Here is an 18,018-nt window from a genome sequence, read left to right as displayed (position 1 = left end):
TTGCTCAATTACATATATTACCAAATCCCCATGAAGGCAAAGAGAAACCAGAACTCTCAGTTACCACGGTGAAAATGTATAAACTAGTATACCCCTTCTGGCAAGCATTTTGGCAATACTGTATCAAGAACTAGAACTATGCTTTGACTATAGTTATGATAAATTAAAAACAAACTTAGTATCAAATAATAGGCTCAATACTATCAAAACTTGTATGTATGTAATTACGAAGGCTGCACAACACTGCCTGCTCATATCACCGTAAGGTATAAAAGAGGGAAAAAGTAATATGCAAAACTGCATTCAGATTTTAAGAAAATACAAAACACTTGCATGCAAGCAATTGTTGGCTACAGGGATAGGAACGTGACTAATTTTTCCTTTTCCCCGTCTTATAAATTTTCTGCAATAACTGATTCCCATACAGAAACATGTTCAGTGAGCTGAAATGACTCATTTAAACTATTTTGCCACTTCTATTTTCTAGATGTATCAATATAATTTGTAATATTAAATAGGAGCTTTAAAAACACATATGCAGTAGAGGAATGCCACATTTAAAAGTACTAAAAGCAAACTGTCCTAAAATGTAAATTAGAATAGAAAAATTTTAAGGTTAAGTAAACTCTTAAGACCACGAAACAGAGTATCTTACACTTTCCTGTCAGTAAAGTAATAAACTAAGTTTACTTTACATTTTTTAAGACTTTATTTGAAGCTGACCGGTGTCTCAGTAGGTTGGGCACCTCCCCACAAAGCTGGTGCTTTCCCAGGTCAGGGCACCTGCCTGGGTTGCAGGCTTGGCCCCCAGGCGGGGCATCTGCAGGAGAAGCAGCCCTGTGTTTCTCACACCAATGTTTCTCTCCCTCTTCCTCCCTCCCTCCCCATCTCTCTAAAAATAAGTAAAAATTTTTTAAAAAACCACTATATTTGAAAAGATAATGTTTTATTTACTATGATAAATTTCAAAAATGAAAAGCTTTTTTTAACAATCTATTTTTAGGCTAATGACTGAATAACATTAAAATAAGATTCTAAAACAATTTGAATTCATTAAATTAGTTCGGGAAAAATGGATCAAATATTTTTAAACCTTTCTAAGAATACCACTTCCTAAATAAAGTTTATTTAGTTTATTAAATAAACAACTTTGTCTATTGTTATACTGTGATTGGCATACAATGAGGTACAATATTTAACAACGTAATACCAATGCATTTAAAAGGTGAAAGCCTATAGGAGGGAAATTATTAGTATAAAGCCAAAGAAATGATTGCACGTGGATCAATTCTCAATATCTTAATATTCAGCTCATCTCTCTAAGACAGTAAATATCTCCTCTATAAAAGGTAGAAAATAAAGCCAAATTATTTCTCTCTTCATGCCAACCTCCCTAACCACCTCAAAGTCCCCTTTAAAAATATAGGATTTCTATCTTCTAAATTTTAGTCTGAAGACATACTAATATAAACTATTACTTATACAGTAATCATTATTATAAACTATTACTCATATAAAGACTTCCAATAATCAAAACGCTAGGTATGTAGAAAAGAGGACCAATACAAGCAAGACTTCCACGGCAGATCAGTAGAACTGGTGACTACTGTAGGATGAGGGAGACGAGGCAGTGAGGAAAGAATAAAAGGATGACTCCTAGAGCAACTTGTAGCTTAAATTGGGTATATGATGACACCTTCAAACTAATTTGAAAAGAAACAGGTTTCTGTTGAGAAACAAATGATGAGTTCCAGTTTAGAAATGTTGAATTTGAGATATCTAAGGTATACCCAATTAAATGTGTGTAGCAAACAAATACTAGTCTCTCAGAAGTGAAATCTAGGCTGGAGAGCGGCTACAAGTCATCCACTCACTAGACTAGAAGTGCTAAAGAAGGTTCAGGGAGAGACGAAGAGTAAGGGAAAAAAGACTGAACCTTGAAGGACACTGATATTTAAGATGCAGACCGAAGGAAAGAAGACTGAGCAGGTTCAGAAAGACTGGAAGGAAACCGGGAGCATGCACTGGAAATGGAGAAAAGCATGTAGAAACAGAGGACGCAGTAAGAATGCCAGACACCACTTTGTCATGGAAGGAAAGTCCTGAGAAGTGTCCCCTGGAACTCAGCAACAGGTCACTGACAATGACCTTCTCCAGGAGCAGTTTCAGCAGGGTGGTGAGGGTCAATTCCGCAACTGTCATGGAATGGGAAGGGGAGAACGTGAAAAGCAAGTCATAGGGGATTTTTCAAGGAATCAGTCTGTGGAGGAAAGCAGGTGGAGATGGTCTTTTAATAAAGTTTTGTTGAAAGTGATTATCTTGAGTATGTTTAAAATTTGCTAGGAAAAACTTAGGACAGAGGAGATACTGAAGATGCAGAACAGAAAGTGGTGAGAAAATAGTGTGTGGTCTCTGAGAAAGTGAAAATGACTGGAATCCAGGGCACAAGAAAAATGATTAGTTTCAGACAGGCAGAGAAACACCTCTCTATTGAAACGAAAGGAAAGAAGAAAGGGGACCTGAAAGTCTGGTTAGCAGCTTCTGTGGCAGAAAGTTGACGGGAAGGAGGAAGACTGCTCATCAATGGTGAGACAGAAGGTGAGATGGCAGCGTCTGGGAGACTGAAGAGGAGCAGTACACAGAGGACGGACCGAGTGAGAGCAGAGAGCCTTCACTGATGCCACACCTACAGTGTGGACTCCTCCCCCCGCAGTGCTCATCAGCCTTGGTGCCAACAACCACTGGCCCGGTCCAAGGCTGAGATTTTGCCAGGCAGGTGTACCAGAGAGATGACAACGAGATGGAGAACGGAAGCCATGGAAAACCACTGGTGACAGTGATAAATGATGGTATGGGGAGCTTAATGGGGAAAAGTAAAAACTGTTCTACTTTAAACAAGTACTTCTAGGAATCCTGTGACCTACCAAACAATGTTGAAAATATTACTTAGAAGTTTCATTTAGCTGTTTTGACAGCCTTATTTCACTCTCTTGCAGAGACATGAAATGCAAAAATACTGTGACAATTTATGAGCTACTGTCAGTGACTGATCTTTCTGAAAATCCTGTTGCAGAATTCTCACTACAGAAAAGGGGTGCCCAAACATGTAGCCCAGGGTGGCTGGGAATGCGGCCCAACACAAAATCGTAAATTTACTTAAAACATTGAGTTTTTTTGGTATTATGTGTCACCATGTATTTAATGTGTGGCCCAAAACAGCCCCTCTTCTTCCAGTGTGGCCCAGAGACACCCAAAGGGTGGCCACCTCTGACAGTGTTAATGACCACAAAAATACCTATGACTAAGATTTACTTTAGAAATAAGACAAAGAATAAATTTAAAGAAACTTAGTAATCAATTAAAGAAAAAAAGATTATTTTCCTAAAATCTTTAAAATTCAGGTATTTTTTGAATGGCACTAAATTACTCATAACCATCTCTAGAAATACCTTACTTCTCAACTGATTGCTTTAAACCAAGTTTTTAGAAATACCCAAATAAAATAATGTGTAAAAACAGTTTTAAAAAATCTACTTAGGGTCACAAATAACCAAAGTTGGCATTTTATATACCAGTACAAGTTTTCTAAAAGTTGCATTATTTGGGGTAGTTCTTCTGATGGTAAAAAGGAAATATGCCATGCACTATTTTAAATCTTAACACAGTGTATAACTAAGCACTTTTAATGGAAACTAAAAAGAAAATGGCTAAATATTTGGTACTATGTACTGTTTATTCAAAGTTTCATTTGAGGAACTTCTCAATTTCTTCCCTGTACTTAAGATTTAAGATGATCAAGTACCAGAAAAATTTTCAGTTTACTAAGTCTTTCTAAAAACCTTAATAATTTTCTAGAACTTAAAATATTTTTATAATTACTCTCTTCAAATTAAAAAAAAAAAAACTCAAACCCTGGCTAGGTAGCTCAGTTGGTTAGAGAATCATACTGATACACCAAGGTTGTGGGTTCAATCCCAGGTCAGAGCACCTACAAAAAGCAACCAATGAATGCATAAGTAAGTGGAACAACAAATCAATGTCTCTTTGTCCCTCAAATCAACAAATTTTTTTTTTGGCCCTGGCTGGTGTAGCTCAGTGGATTGAGGGCGGGCCTGGGAATCAAACAACCACGGTTCGATTCCCAGTCAGGGCACATGCCTGGGTTTGCAGGCCAGTTCCCAGCAGGGGACACACAAGAGGCAACCACACATTGATATTTCTCTCCCTCTCTCCTTCCCTTCACCTCTAAAGATAAATAAAATCTAAAAAAAAAAATAATAATAATAATAATAATAATAAAATAAAAAATTTTTAACTCAAAATACTGGGGGGGGGGTAATAGATTGCAACACCCAATTTGAATGAACATGTATTTGATTAGAACACTATGTACCAAGTATGTATTAGGTCTACCTTTACAGTTACTCTATGGTGAACATTTTCACACCAATAAAATTGAACATATCCCTGCTTTCTACAAAAACTAAGAATTCTGAAGTCAATTAATTTTCCAATACATACAGTTCTACTTGCTGAGACCTCTCCTGCTGTATAATTTATATCCAAAATCCATGGCACTTTTTTGTCATTACAGACACCTTTCTGGGCAAACCAGGCCATGTTACCACCCTCACTCTTCAACTCCTATCAAGAAAACCAAGTTCTTCTCATGTGAATTAGCTCAACAGCCACACGTTTTGTTTCATCTTATCCATCTTTCCTGGGTTAAAAGGGAAATCATTTTACTTTATACCTGACTTTACAATTCTTTTTCTTCTACCAAACTCCTACTATCCATATACTTCAGTGGTAAGAACTCTGGTGCAAACACTCACCTCTGACCTTTCCTGAGTTGTTTTTCTTATCCTATTGTGTTACAGTCCTCTATTTAAAAAAGAAAATACTACTGAAAACTGTAATTAAAACATCAATCTGCTGTCAATCTGTACTTTCTCATGAGGGTCGTCTTATTTCATAAAGAAACTGAGGACGTGGCTGCTTTCCTAGAAAGCAGGAACACGTTAAACAATCCAGAAAATGAGCTGCCTTAAAATTTTAACTGAATTAAATACGAACTGAGATTTTCCTAAGAGAAATTATTTCTAAAACATTCTTAATAAAAATTTCCTCTAATCCTCATCTATTAGTCATTTAATTTCTCAACTGTCCCCAGCAAACTTAACTTTCCCTCAATGAGGTTACACAGACTTCCTTCCACTGCTTAGTCTCTCTCCATAACCAGTACTGGATCATGTGCCATGCACAGAGCCTAAGGTTTAAAGTACTTTTACATAGCTAAAAAAAAAAAAATTAAAAACTTCGGTCAATAATACCTTGAGAATAAAAAACAAAAGCAGGTAATAGAAAATCTGAAAAAGATTGCTTAAGAATAAATGGATTTTGCTATCCAAACATCTATTCTATGACAAATTCAAACTCAAATGGTCTGAAGAAATTCTATGACAAGAAAGGCATTTCCAAGGTGTTACATAAACTATTCCCCATTTCAACGGTTAGAAGTTGGGACAGGGCTCCTTTGTAACAGAAGTATGAAGGCAGACTGAAGTGGTACGCCAAAAAGCAAGCAAACCAGCCAGCAAACCCAGACTGTTTGTTTACTAGATACAGAGGACCCTCAACTATGCACTGGTGTTTTTATTTACTTATTTTTTTAGTCCTCACCCAAGATATATTTACTGATTCCAGAGAGAGAGAAAGAGACAAAGAGAGAGAGGGAGGTGGGGGGTGGGAGAGGGGGAGAGAGGACAGACATCAATGTGAAACACCGATCCGTTGCCTCCAGCACACATCCAACCAGGTACGCGGCCCACAACCTAGGTATGTCCTGACTGGGAATCAAACCTGTGACTCTTCCCAATATGGGGGACGATGCTCCAACCAACTGAGCCACACCATCCAGGGCATGCACTGGTGTTTTGTTAGAGCCTCCATCATAAAGTTTTCTTCAACTATAATACGAAGGACAATAACATACATAATAATGTCAGTTTACCTGCTTGGAAACTAGTTTTTGCAGCACGGAAACAGCTCTTTTTCTGCTTCACACTTCAAAGTTGTTGTCTGCTTTTGAGAAAAAAAGACTTTGTTAAATTCTTTACAATATGAAGCAGAGAATAACAAATACTATACTTACACTTAAAATGTATTTAGTAAATCAACAGAAAAGAAAAATTCAATTAATCAGTATCTTAAACTCAATTTACTTTAACCCTTTCAAATGTGATGTACATATATGTTTAAATCCTCCAAACGTGTACGATCCTATCAAATGACAATGTGCTACCTTAATATCTACTTTGGAATATAATGCAAAGAGGTTAAATCCAATTATCATGGAAAGATCCATGCCAAGTTCACACTTCAGATTGATGAAGTCATTCACTTCCAATAATTCAAACTGTTCGAGCACTTTGTCTACCCGGTGAGGGAAAGCAAGGTTTCTTTATTTAAAAGGTAGCTATTTCATTAAAAATACCTTTACCGTCGTAAAAACACAAGGTTGGCCTTCAGTTCAGAAACTCAGTATTTTCAAGGCTTCCAGTGGCTCTCGCCGTGAAGGTGCTAGGGAAAGAAAGAAGCAGGTGCACCCCGAGCTCTACAACACCCACTCCAGTAACCCGAGAATACCAGAAGGCGGAGTCTGGAAAGCAGCTATGGGGCAGGAGTGGTGGGGGCGCCCCGTAAGCCCAGCTCCTTCCAGCGCCAAAACACGATCCACCACCCGTAAGGCAGGCAACACAGACCTCAAATCCGTCCAAAAAAATAAATAAATAAAAATGCGTTTTTCAGACAAGGCGCGCTCCTGAGCAGTGGGCCGCGGGAAATAAAGTTTGGAGGACCCGCCTCCCTAGCCGGGCCTAGTTACCACCTAATCCCCAAACACCGGTTTTTGCAAAGCAAGCAACGTTTCCCGAGTCGCATTTGGCAATTTATTTCCTCCATCCTAACTGAACCTGCAGAAAAGGATGAAGATGCGAAGCAATGGCAGGGGGAGGCAGTAAGTTAACATCCCCCTCGCAAGAATCCAAAAGCACCTCTTAGCCAAAGTCCGGAACGCCCCCCGCGACCTTTCTGCTCTACGAACACCCGAGACGGCAGAAATCACGCTGCTCACAGCCACCCCGAAAGCAGCGTCGTTTCTTCCCCGCTCTGTTCCACCCCTAATTTTGTACATCGAGACCCCACAGTAAAATTTGAGGATGGGGTGAGAGGGGACGCAATGAAGGCCCTTACTTTGGAGAACTAGACCCCCTGGCTCTGGGAACCAAACAACAGTCCCGCTCCTCTTCCTGTACGCGAAAGACATTCCTGGGCACCCGGGACGCAGGGCGGCCTCCAGCCCTGGGCCGGAAAAGAAAGGGGCGGGGAGGCAAGAGGGGGCTCCACTGTCGCTAACGCGTCCCTAGATGCTCACCCCGACATGGCGTCGGTCGGGTCCGGGCGAGAAGTGGACCGCCTGAAGTAGGCAGGGAGAAGACCCAGGAGCCCATGGAGAGGCCTGGGCCCGAAGCCAGGCCCTACGGGGTCAAGGGTCCCAAAGCGGTGGATCTCCCGCCCCTGGCGCCGCGCTACCCTCGGTTGCCAAGGGCTGGGGACGCGCACGCATTACCTGTAAACGAAGCAGCCGCTCCTGCCAAGAGCGGAGTAACAGTCAGACCCCACAACCCGCCACCGACCGCGCTCCTCCCCTGGAGACCGCAGCAGGGACAGTCCACAAGTTCCCTGGCTGCCGAGGGCCCAATGGCCGCCTTTCCTAACTCAGCCAGTCGGCTCCAACGGCCGCAGCCACCGCCATCTTAGGATCTCATTGTGGTGGGAGAAAAGGGGAGGGGGGACTGCAGAAGGGGCTACGCGCCCCCGGAGACGTGCGTCGTCTCCGCGGCAACGGCCGCGCGCAAGCGAGAACTCGCCAGGGCGCGAGCCGCAGTGCGACCCAAGCGCTAGACTGCAGTCACGTGACCGGCCGGAGTCTGCAGTTTCACCTCCGGCTTCTCGGGCCTGATTACACCAAAGAATAACCAGAGACTACACGTCCCAGGATGCCAGTAGACCGGGTTTTGACCGTCTGCTGTTCCGCAGAGTGGGTGGAGAAACAAATCCCAGCAGGCTGTGCGCCTCCCGGCTCGCGGAACGGGGGGCTCGCGGCCTGGGCGGAAATGGACGGGCCAGCCTTGCAGCTGGCGACCGAGCGGAGGCGCGTCCCTGTCTTCCGTGGGGGTGTCAGCTCCGGAGGGTGCCGGATGGAGAAGAAAAGACTAAAGTCCGGGATCGTGCTTGTAGTCCCTGTCCGCCCACATCCCGGTCTCGAAGGGATGGAAACAAAAGGGCCCTTACAATGTAGTCCCAGTTTTACATCCACGGGAGTTCCTTGGCCGGAAGCCATGTAGTTAGTGGGGGAATTATAAATGTAAATAATAAATGCCACCTTCGATTAATGTCCTACTTTTAGAAGAGCCAGGTGATTTACATCAGAATTTTATATTGAGACACTTTATCTACAACTACACTGAATTCTTTTAATGTACATTTTTCTTTCAGCAGCCGCTTTTTTTTTAAGGCTGGTAAATTGACAGGTTCGTAAAACAAACCAAAAAAATGCGACCGGGGTACAATTAAGGCTTTCAGTGTGCCTACCTGAAAAAACTAGTCAGTTTTACTTGAATGCAAGGGCATTCCACTTAGGCAGTTTGTAATCATGGATTTTTTTGCCCATGAAGAGTGGGCAACAGGGTTCCAACAACAAATTGTTCACAAAACCAATTACTAGAACTCACCGCAATGCATAATTCAGGCGATCGAAGCGCCAGCCTGCGGTAATTTGCAACTGTATCCAGGTTCAGGCTTGGTGCAATGGTCTGTGACACTTTTTTTTTGTCATACATTTTTTAGTACATTCCGTGTGTCTCACATTGCTGATTACTTAGGTAACAAAATCATTGCCCTCGAAGAGCAGATATTTTAGTGAATGATGGAGGAACAGACCGTGATGCAAATAAATTCTGTTTTGTAAGGAACCCCAGAGCTGTGGGAACTCAAAGCGACTAACCAGTGCGCGTGCTGTTCAGCGTGGCTTGGGCCCTTCTAATTCCACCACCGGTAGTTCTAAAATCTTGGGCAAGTTGCTGATCCTTTCAGAGCCTCTATTGCCCAGCCTGTAAAATGAGGCGGGGCGGGGGGGGGGGGTGGAAAATAATAATGCCTAGCTTGGAGGGTTTTTTTTAAAGTAGTATTTATTCTGTATAAAGCAGGATTAAGCATTTCACCTGTTGTGATTTTCTTAATCCCACAACTACCCTGAAGGGACTGAGTGTGCATTCGTTTCATTTTACAAATGAGAAGTTAAATAAATCACCAAGGCTCTTTACTCCAAGTGGTAGAGCCCATGTTTAACCTGAGTTGTACCTACTCCTTGGAGAGATTTTTGGATTAACTGAGAAAATGCATGGGGGAAAAAGTACTAGCATATGATAAGATTTCAAAATATTAGCTGTCATTATCAAGATCATTACCATTTTCTTTTATAGGGGGAGGTGCAAAAAATAATTTTTCCTCTTACCTTTTAAGTCCTTCACTGGGCTAATAATCAATTTAACAGATTAATAAAAGAAAACGTCCAGAATTTATTTGGATACGCATGTACGGGGTGCCATAAGACTATGAGACCCAAGGAAGCATTGGGAAGTTGAGTTTTAATATGCCATTCTGGACAAAGGAGAGGGAGGCAGTGGTCTGGAATTTCAAAGGGAAAGCAGGCAATTTAGAGATGGATAGGAAGAGCAAACATATAATAAATGCTTTCTGGGCTACCCAGAAACAAGGGTACACAGGAGGAAGTTCCACAGCCAGGCTTTGCTAGATTTCTTGGTGGGGGTGGGGGGAGGGGGGCGGGTTACCACATTTAGTTTATATTCTGATGCTTTAACCAAGCTTTCGTTTTTCTTTAAAAAATTTTTGTTGTTGATTGATTTTTTAGAGAGAGAGGAAAGGAGAGAAACCTCAAACCTTTTGTCGTTGCACTCATTCATGCATTCATTGGTTGCTTTTTGTATGTGCCCTGACCTGGGATCGAACCCTCAACCTCGGTGTATTGGCACTATGCTCTAAGCAGCTGAGCCACAGGGTCAAGGCTAAGCTTGTTTTTCTATCTGAATTCCTTCAAGTAGTTAAGGAAGAAGGTCAAAGTTTCTTTCTGAATCTTGTTTTCTTAACCAGCCTAAAATCACTATCCTAAAAGGTATATTTGGAGTGGCAAAACTTTGGTCATATATATATATATATATATATATATATATATATATATATAGTGTTATATATTGTGTGTGTGCGCACACACATATACATATGCATGTAGAAGCTATTGTCATTAAAACAATTCAGGTCAATTCAAAAGCATTACTGAAATCAGTATGGTTATATTTCTTGAATTTATGGACTCTGAAAAATATCAATAGTATTATGTTTGTTTGGTGGAGGGAGGAGTCTGAGATATTTTTATATTAAAAAGGGGTCTGCAAATTCAAATATGGGTGTTACAGATTTTAGTAGGGAACAAAGGAAAACAAAGCCCAAATCTGCAAAATTATCCCAGACTTCCAAAAACTTACCCAACTTAGAAAACAAACCTTATGTAAATGAATCGGTTTAGTAGTATCATCAGTATATGAAAACGACAAATAAATGAAGCAGTGCTTTAGAAATTCAGAGAAAGTATTGATGTATTGCCTCAAAGGTAATGATTCTCCCAGGATTTCTATGTAGGATGAAATTGGGTGCAAGGGTCTGGTGGAAATGAAGATGGAGAACATGAGAGGCCCCTCATGTAATGAAGTAGTGAACTTTAAGACTAGTGGCAATGTTTAGAACAAAGCAGGGAGAACAGAGGAGGGAGGGACAAGGAGAACAGGCGGTAGTGGCAGGAGGAACGAAGTCAAGGCACTGGATCCTGGTGCTGAAGGATATCAGTTTGTCACCCAGTGAAGTATCACTTGTTTCTTTGACACTGAGAGGGGAGCCCTTACAATACAACATTTTGTACATTGTTTATCTTCTTAATGTGTTCTCTCTGTTCTTTGTCCACAAATGGATTTTAGGCATGGCTGAAGCAGAAAACCAGCCTTTTGTATGTGTTTATATTCCAAATGCCTTGAAGAGTTCGCTTATTTTGATGTTTAGTAATGCGGGTTTTGAGGACAGTTCTTTGCAATACCCAGTATTAACCTGCAGGTGGCGACAGAACTTGAAGAACCTTCAGTGGCCACCATCCATACTGCTGTAATAACTGAATTTTATGATAGATTGTTCTTATGTGGTCTTTGATACACCCAAGGGAATATATGACATTTATGTAAATTATTAAAAAATACAATAATTTTATTCAAGAATTCACTACCTAAACCAAAAAATTAGAACATAACCAATATATTTAAGGGCCCCTGTGCTTTTCTTGAAATCTATTTTCCTTCTGTGCAGACATAATGCTATCCTGAATGATACCGATGTTATCATTCCTTAATTTTATTCATATAATTATATATATCACTAAATAATATATTGTTTAGTTTTGCTTGTTTTCAAAGTTTATATACTGTAACTAGTATCATATTGAATATATCCTTGCTTGACTTGCTTTGTAATTCAACAAGATGTTTCTGAGATTCATACACATTTATGGTGGAAACACAGTCTATTAAGAGTACAAGAACACAATGTAAGATCCCTTTTGGAATACCCCTGTAATTGAATCTAACTGATTTTATCTGTGCTCTTCATATTGTCTTCGTGGGTGACAGTGAAGGAAGAGATTGGTCATGTCAGACAAGGGACTCTTTAGAGGCCTCTGACCTAGTTCTTAGACCTTCTGCTTAAATTTAAGCATTAAGCTAGCCCAGAGGTTTCCCCGCACTGTAATTCTCCTGTAAGAAAGATTCTCAGGTCAGGGAGAACTGGCAAAAGGCATGTCACAGAAAGACTCCAGCTCTCCAGGAAAGAGAGGTCAGAATGCTTTTCCTCTACCACAAGGGCACTAAATAATTTCCAAGGTTAAAAACCAGGATATCGGATGGCAGGATGGACAGTCCAACCTGCGTAAGGAGAAAAGTAAAACCTTGAAAATGGGTGCACCAGGATGGTGTAGAACAGGGGTTGACGAACTCTTCTGTAGAACATCGGTTATTAAATGTGTTAGGTATTGTGTGCCATCCAGCCTCCGCCCCAACCACTCAGCTCTGCAGTTGTGGAATGGAGCAGGCAGACATGTAATGAACGAGCATGGCTGTGTTTCAATAACATGTTACTTTGGGACACATTTAAGTTTTATGTAGTTTTTACATGTCACAAAATATGAATCATCTTCAACCATTTAAAGATACTGAAATAGGCAGTGGGCTCAATTTAGCCCATGGGCCATTGTTTGCTGACCCCTAATATACTGACTATTTTAAATTTTTAGGTAATGATACATAAATCCAAGAAGAAATTAGCAATGGAAGAAAATGCAGTATGGTTACTTTACAGGACGGCTGTTTTACAAGGAATATATTGAACTATTAAGAAAGGGAGGATATAGAACAAATATAACCGGACAATGTTTGAAGGTATTATTAGTCTGTACTGTTTTTGTATACATTTTGTTTTCCCCCATTCAGACTACTTGTAGACATACATTGCCTCTGTGAAGGATTGTCACAGCCAGACGTAACAGAAACAAAAGATTTTTTAAATCAAGGCATAAAAGAATAAAATTAGAGCAGTTCCCACTCCTCACAGTTTGCCTGAGTGGAAAGAGGAAGAACTGGTGGGAAAGCAATAGACCCTGATGCTTTTCCCTGCACCCCTGAAAAGACAGGCATCGTCTGTGTGGGGTAACGACTGAGGGGAACTTACAGAGCCCGGAGCTGCAGCAGGAACAGATGGGCCCAGTGGTGCTATGTAAACCTCGCCCGCCACAGCCCGGGAGGTCAGATGCAGTCCCAGAAATGGAGAGACACTCTAAACTGGTTGTGATACTGAATCCAGGGAGATCAGCTTTCTCCAAGCCCATAGAATATAGTCTCGAAATCCAATTAGAAAAACAACAGTTACGTTTAGCTTTCATATGTAACTTTGTGGCATAAAAAACATACCTACTTTACTCACATAAACCAAACGTCAACTACCCAAGCGTTCCCAAGCTGTCGAAGCTGTCGGGTAACCAGACCTCCGTCACAAATACAGCAGGACTCCTAACCTCACTTGCCAACATCTTCTAGGATCCTCCGAGCTATTACTTTCTACTTCTACTGAATTTTTTATTTCTCCTTATTCCACGTCACTCCCAAGACCGAACAAGGCCTCTTCCCCTCTACTTTGTCGAAATACCATGGGCACAAGGCACCTCTGTGTGGGAGCTTTGACGTTAACAGTGGGAGATAGAAGAGAAAAAGGAAATTACACTGCGACAAACATCTTAACACTGAGTGTTTGATACCAGTGTTTCTTAAGGATGTTTGGCCATATCCCGGAACCTCTCACTGTCTGCTTCTTGTCCACTCGCTGTCGTCTGGTAGATTCTTTCTTCACGTGCTACTCCTCATTCTTATCTCTTGGCTGACTTATGGAAACCCCCAATTCTTCACTGATTCTTCACAAACAGAACAACTTTGTTCCCATGGTCCCCCTTCCAGCCTGGCCCAGCCAGGCCCACTAGTTAAGTAAATGATATTCTCTCTTCACTCCGCTCATTAGTGTGACCTGTTTCCTCTGCACAGAGATCTAAGAAGCGTCTGTCTTCTTTGATTGCTAAAAGCAATCACATAAAACCGTTTACTATCTTGATTAGTAGATATTACCAGAAACATTTCCATTTTCCTGACACATCTTCACTTGTTATTTAAGAACAGAGTGTGGCATGGCTAACTCAGGTCTTAGGGGCCAGTCTTAAATACACACTTATAGTGGAGAGAAAAATGGAGACTTTTGTCTAATTTTCTAGATAGGTGCCTTTTTTTTTTTTTGCTGTTTGTTACATTCCCTCAACTTGTCATTTTTTAAAATATTTTCACATGACCTGGGGCCATCTTTACCCTCTGCAAAGAGCAGTGATGTCACAGCTGGTCTCTGAGAAGCTTCTTGTGGAGTGTGTGTGTGTGTGTGTGTGTTGGGTGGGGTAGTTGTGGGGTGCTGGCAAGTGTGAAGACAAGGATTCCCCTTACGATGTTATCAGGTTTAGACTGCCCTCAGCCACTATGGGCTCAGACTGCCCCTCTTTGCCTCTGATCAGCACAGACCCCTGCTTAGGCTGTAATCCTGTTCTACAGTTTGATGACCCCCTGCCTCCGTGTACTGCCAGTGAAGTACTACAGCAAGCGGGTGAGAATGTGTTTCTAGAGCCGCACTACTTCGAGCCAGATCCTGGCCTATGTGACCTTGAGCAAGTTGCTTGCCCTCTTTAAGTCTCAGTTACCTCACTGGCAAACTAGGGATAAAAATAATGTGTATCTCAAAGGACTGCTATGAGAATTAAATGAATGAAAACACAGGAAGTGTTCTGGCAGTTCCTGGCCTGCAGTACATGATACACAAATGTTTACATTTATTAAGCTTACAAGGCTCTGAGCCAATGTTAACTTGGGCCTGCAAGTTTTCAGCCTCCATTCCCAGACTCGTATTTTAGCGTGGATTTCAAAGCATTCACACCATGCCAGGAGGGCTGGGTCCTGAAGGCTTTAACTGTTGGGGCTACGTGACTACCTCTGGACACTTGGCTAGATCACCGCAGGAGAGAAGTTGGATTTTATCTCGCAGGATTACAGAGGGTCACCAAGCCATCTTAGGTAGAGAAGGGATGTGGTTGCATTTGTTTTGGTAAAGATAACTTTTTTCCCCACTTTTACTGCCCAGGAGATGGTCTGCATGGGTAAGAAACTGGAAGTAGACTGATCCTCTAGGAGGTACCAATAGATTAAGCCAAGGTGAGGACATAAAGGTGACTGCATTGAGGCTGTGACGACAGAGCTGATGAAGCGAGGTTGGCATTCAGGAGGGGCAATCAGTAGGACTTACTCCTGAAGGAAGTAATGGATGAGGGAGAGAAGCGATGTCAGGTAATGCCAAGATTCTGAAGTGGACAAATGAATAAATAGAGGCCTTGTTTATATGTTCTATCTTTTGTCTGGTAGCAAAACAACTCTGGGGATTCTATTTTTAGATGTGGTCACGAAAGTATGAATCATCATGTGTTTTCCAATTAGTTGGATAATGCTTTAGGATGTATTAAGATGCTTTCATGCATTTTAAAAGTCTGAAAACTGGAGAGAAAGTACACACAGAGATTGGATTTAGCTTTCCGAAGAAGGAAGATTTATCACAAACTTATTAAAGAGAGCAGAGAAGTCAAACCAAGGACTACAGTGAAAGCAGACATCTTGTGTTACCTCCCAGCGTCCTTACGTCCAAAGGCGTGTTTTAAAATGTGGTTTTACTTAGCACGTGCTCTTGTCTGCTTTTTCCTCCACATATTTTTACACAGTGTAGCTGAATTTCTTCTTCATGTGTTAAGTGTAAAAATCTGTTTTCTATCAGAATGAAACATTTACTTGGTCTCACCTGTTTTGTTTTTAATGATGGGGGCTTATGGGGAGATTCTTTTTTAATAAAAAAAGATGTTATTATTTGGAAGCATAAAACATATGCAATTCTGAAGTCCTTGCGTACACACAGAAAGAAAAATAAACGATCCTTGGCCAAATCTCTTTTTATTCTTTGCAGGGAAAAAATTGACTAAGAAACATCTTTTGCACTTTGCTCTGATAAGAAACCAATTTAGACTTAGTTAAATTCCAGGAGAAACACATTTAAATAGGCGTGCTGACTAAGCCCAAAAAGTGGGAAGATGTTGTCTAGAAATAAATGACAAAGATCTATTCATGGGGCTCAGGATTTGTAAATCATAAGGACTACCAGGCAATAGCCAGGTTGTTCTGAAGAAAAGGGAAAATTGAGAGTTCTTACAGTAAAAAGTACCTTCTGGAGAAGAATCGGTCCTGCATTCTTAGCCACTGGATTGGTCTGAGAGGGTCATCACCCAGGGGCATGAAGTCTTTCCTAAGTTCTTCGGAGGGTTATCTGTGTGTTTTCTCTGTATCCCCTGGCATTGATGCACAGCTGAAAAGTTCAAACATTTAAGTTCTCGGGTTAGTTCAAGTACAATAAAATCTATTTCTGCTGCATCAGCCCATTGGCTCTGAACCAGTGTTGTTGGCTTGACTAGACAGACTCCATTTTGAGCCATCTTGGCTTCAGTGACTTCCTCTTGTTTTCTTCACTCATTCCTCAGGTAAGAAACCTCCAAAAGGAAGAGTAGAGAATAAGCATTTTATTTTATCTTAACTAATATACAAGGGATGCAGGGTTTTATGGGACCAGAAGCTGTTCATTTCCGGGGCTCTGTCATTTTAAAGGGATTTGGGGAAAGAACAGATAAAGTGTGTGGCCAACCCCTCACACTGAACAAGAAGATTTTTGGTAACAATTTTCTGTTTTGCTAGGGGCAGAACCATATTTGTTTTTGAGAGAAAACTTTTCTTTTTCTTGGTGGGTGACACTTTAATGAGCTTTTCTGATGCAAGAGTAAAGCCCAGATTATAATCTGAAATGGAAGCAAATGAAATTTTGCAATAAAAAGCAAAATGTATCTATATAATCCCATAAATGGTTCTCCGTATAGTGGGTGGAGCTGTATCACTAGCCTAGCCTATCGCTTTACTGACTGGAGAGAGAGAAATTTCCTTATTATGAAGCAAGAGAGGAGTTAGGGGTAGGACAGGAACAAGGACACTTGCTCTCAGGACTTTGCCTGAGTTGAGATCCAGATCAACACTTTAGGAAAAACTTCTATTCCCCCACCCGAGGAGACTCTGTTAGTTGCCTGGAAGGAAGATTATTCTTAATGGCCTCTTTCCTTGATACAGTGCAGGATGGGGCAAAAGTAAGTTTATGGTTGTACCTGAAACAGAGTTTGTTTTTGTACCATTATTAATTATTGTATTATTTTTTCCATACGAACAACTGTAAACCAACCATTGCCCCACCCCGTGCTTCATTCTAAAAATGTTAATAAAAGGCACACTACATGTTAAGTTTAAAATGTCATCATTGTATTCAAAGCACAGGATGTTAGAAGTCTCATAACCGCGAGTCACTGTAGGAAAACACAGCCATCAGAAATGTGTGCTGGCAGAATGCTCTACAGGATGTGCGGCCAGTCCTTGGAATCTAGTTCCTGAGGACGTTGAGAACAGATGTGCTTGCTGCTGCCGTCTTGAGTGGGCTGGGGATGGGGAGACCAGAAACAAATCTTCCCACTGGGGCTGGCAAGACTTCAGGTAGCGGGAAGGTGTTCAGTCTAGGAGACACACTACAGAGTCCAGAGACACCCTCTGCATTCATAGGACCATTGTGTATAACTGATGTAGCAATCGAGAGGCTCCTGTGAATAAGGTCTTTGAACAGAAGTAGAGGAGAACTCGTCTGTGCTCATCTAACCCCGTCTGGGAGCCCTAGTGACCTGAGCTTGGTGCAGCTGAACGTGTTGTCCGACAGAATTATTTGGGGGCCAGAGAAAAGTATACTTAATTACTTTGCTTTGAAAAACAAAGGCCCCTGAGACCACCCAAAGTCCTTTATTCACGTTCTTTGTTCACCAAAACTCCTCTCACCTGATTTGGCCTCCAGGCTGGTTTTGCCCACCACAAGAAAGCCTTCTGGCCAGTGACTAAATGGCTTATCTTACCAAGCAATTCTCTTTTTCTAAATTTTCTGTTTTATGATCCCCTGAGAAACTCTTAATTGTAACTTGGTTCTCTAGAAACCAATCACTCTTAGGTTAAGTCCATAAAATGTAATTTCTAGACAAGCTAAGGTAAGACATAAGCCCTCCTGAGCTCCGTGTTCTGTTCCATGAAGGCCCTTTAGGAAACTGTAGTGTAAAGTGTGGATCCCAACCCCTAGGTTTCTGGTCCG

General features: G+C 41.3%; 1 protein-coding gene across 24 annotated transcripts in view; it reads right to left on the bottom strand.

Moving 5' to 3' along the window:
* Window positions 1-7,996, bottom strand: part of PCM1 (pericentriolar material 1) — an 82,917-nt gene extending 74,921 nt beyond the window's left edge. For 15 of the 24 annotated variants that reach the window (XM_053659982.1, XM_053659992.1, XM_053659997.1 and 12 more), the window contains exons 1-3: window positions 7,631-7,996; window positions 6,497-6,582; window positions 6,014-6,084 (exon numbers count right to left, since the gene is read on the bottom strand). The gene's annotated coding sequence lies outside the window, so the exon portion shown is untranslated. Of the gene's footprint in view, window positions 1-6,013; window positions 6,085-6,496; window positions 6,583-7,254; window positions 7,397-7,435; window positions 7,578-7,630 lie in introns of those variants that run through there. The other 9 variants (XM_053659984.1, XM_053659988.1, XM_053659983.1 and 6 more) reach the window with 9 other exon arrangements.
* Window positions 7,997-18,018: the final 10,022 nt, after the last annotated feature.

The sequence above is a fragment of the Artibeus jamaicensis genome, unplaced genomic scaffold (genome assembly GCF_021234435.1).
Source record: "Artibeus jamaicensis isolate MK-2021 breed Jamaican fruit bat unplaced genomic scaffold, CSHL_Jam_final scaffold_833, whole genome shotgun sequence".
NCBI classification, from domain to species: Eukaryota; Metazoa; Chordata; class Mammalia; order Chiroptera; family Phyllostomidae; genus Artibeus; species Artibeus jamaicensis.
The sequence above is the reverse complement of the archived record's forward strand: the minus strand, read 5'-3'. Positions and strand labels throughout refer to the sequence as shown.